Below are 3,074 nucleotides of genomic sequence, written 5' to 3'. Positions count from 1 at the left end.
GTGCAACTCACTCATATACTATGTACTACACTGTGCGTTTCTTATATTCTAAGTTTTTCAGGGCAACTCACTCATATACTATGTAATACACTGTGCGTTTCTTATATTCTAAGTTTTTCAGTGCAACTCACTCATATACTATGTACTACACTGTGCGTTTCGTATATTCTAAGTTTTTCAGTGCAACTCACTCATATACTATGTACTACACTGTGCGTTTCTTATATTCTAAGTTTTTCAGTGCAACTCACTCATATACTATGTACTACACTGTGCGTTTCTTAAATTCTAAGTTTTTCAGTGCAACTCACTCATATACTATGTACTACACTGTGCCTTTCTTATATTCTAAGTTTTTCAGTGCAACTCACTCATATACTATGTACTACACTGTGCGTTTCTTATATTCTAAGTTTTTCAGTGCAACTCACTCATATACTATGTACTACACTGTGCGTTTCTTATATTCTAAGTTTTTCAGTGCAACTCACTCATATACTATGTACTACACTGTGCGTTTCTTATATTCTAAGTTTTTCAGTGCAACTCACTCATATACTATGTACTACACTGTGCGTTTCTTATATTCTACGTTTTTCAGTGCAACTCACTCATATACTATGTACTACACTGTGCGTTTCTTATATTCTAAGTTTTTCAGTGCAACTCACTCATATACTATGTACTACACTGTGCGTTTCTTATATTCTAAGTTTTTCAGTGCAACTCACTCATATACTATGTACTACACTGTGTGTTTCTTATATTCTAAGTTTTTCAGTGCAACTCACTCATATACTATGTACTACACTGTGCGTTTCTTATATTCTAAGTTTTTCAGTGCAACTCACTCATATACTATGTACTACACTGTGCATTTCGTGTAATGCGGGTTTTTCAGTAAATTCTAAGTTTTTCAGTGCAACTCACTCATATACTATGTACTACACTGTGCGTTTCTTATATTCTAAGTTTTTCAGTGCAACTCATTCATATACTATGTACTATATGTGCGTTTCTTATATTCTAAGTTTTTCAGTGCAACTCACTCATATACTATGTACTACACTGTGCGTTTCTTATATTCTAAGTTTTTCATTGCAACTCACTCATATACTATGTACTACACTGTGCGTTTCTTATATTCTAAGTTTTTCAGTGCAACTCACTCATATACTATGTACTACACTGTGCGTTTCTTAAATTCTAAGTTTTTCAGTGCAACTCACTCATATACTATGTACTACACTGTGCGTTTCTTATATTCTAAGTTTTTCAGTGCAACTCACTCATTTACTATGTACTACACTGTGCATTTCGTGTAATGCGGGTTTTTCAGTAAATTCTAAGTTTTTCAGTGCAACTCATTCATATACTATGTACTATATGTGCGTTTCTTATATTCTAAGTTTTTCAGTGCAACTCACTCATATACTATGTACTACACTGTGCGTTTCTTATATTCTAAGTTTTTCAGTGCAACTCACTCATATACTATGTACTACACTGTGCGTTTCTTATTTCTAAGTTTTTCAGTGCAACTCACTCATATACTATGTACTACACTGTGCGTTTCTTATATTCTAAGTTTTTCAGTGCAACTCACTCATATACTATGTACTACACTGTGCGTTTCTTATATTCTAAGTTTTTGAGTGCAACTCACTCATATACTATGTACTACACTGTGCGTTTCTTATATTCTAAGTTTTTCAGTGCAACTCACTCATATACTATGTACTACACTGTGCGTTTCTTATATTCTAAGTTTTTCAGTGCAACTCACTCATATACTATGTACTACACTGTGCGTTTCTTAAATTCTAAGTTTTTCATGCAACTCACTCATATACTATGTACTACACTGTGCATTTCGTCTAATGCGGGTTTTTCAGTAAATTCTAAGTTTTTCAGTGCAACTCACTCATATACAATGTACTACACTGTGCATTTCGTCTAATGCGGGTTTTTCAGTAAATTCTAAGTTTTTCAGTGCAACTCACTCATATACAATGTACTACACTGTGCATTTCGTCTAATGCGGGTTTTTCAGTAAATTCTAAGTTTTTCAGTGCAATTCACTCATATACTATGTACTACACTGTGCGTTTCTTATATTCTAAGTTTTTCAGTGCAACTCACTCATATACTATGTACTACACTGTGCGTTTCTTATATTCTAAGTTTTTCAGTGCAACTCACTCATATACTATGTACTACACTGTGCGTTTCTTATATTCTAAGTTTTTCAGTGCAACTCACTCATATACTATGTACTACACTGTGCATTTCTTATATTCTAAGTTTTTCAGTGCAACTCACTCATATACTATGTACTACACTGTGCGTTTCTTATATTCTAAGTTTTTCAGTGCAACTCACTCATATACTATGTACTACACTGTGCATTTCTTATATTCTAAGTTTTTCAGTGCAACTCACTCATATACTATGTACTACACTGTGCGTTTCTTATATTCTAAGTTTTTCAGTGCAACTCACTCATATACTATGTACTACACTGTGCGTTTCTTATATTCTAAGTTTTTCAGTGCAACTCACTCATATACTATGTACTACACTGTGCGTTTCTTATATTCTAAGTTTTTCAGTGCAACTCACTCATATACTATGTACTACACTGTGCGTTTCTTATATTCTAAGTTTTTCAGTGCAACTCACTCATATACTATGTACTACACTGTGCGTTTCTTATATTCTAAGTTTTTCAGTGCAACTCACTCATATACTATGTACTACACTGTGCATTTCGTGTAATGCGGGTTTTTCAGTAAATTCTAAGTTTTTCAGTGCAACTCACTCATATACTATGTACTACACTGTGCGTTTCTTATATTCTAAGTTTTTCAGTGCAACTCACTCATATACTATGTACTACACTGTGCGTTTCTTATATTCTAAGTTTTTCAGTGCAACTCACTCATATACTATGTACTACACTGTGCATTTCTTATATTCTAAGTTTTTCAGTGCAACTCACTCATATACTATGTACTACACTGTGCGTTTCTTATATTCTAAGTTTTTCAGTGCAACTCACTCATATACTATGT

Source organism: Mus caroli, unplaced genomic scaffold (assembly GCF_978045245.1).
Source record: "Mus caroli unplaced genomic scaffold, Mus_caroli_1 scaffold_25, whole genome shotgun sequence".
Lineage (NCBI taxonomy): Eukaryota > Metazoa > Chordata > Mammalia > Rodentia > Muridae > Mus > Mus caroli.
The sequence above is the reverse complement of the archived record's forward strand: the minus strand, read 5'-3'. Positions refer to the sequence as shown.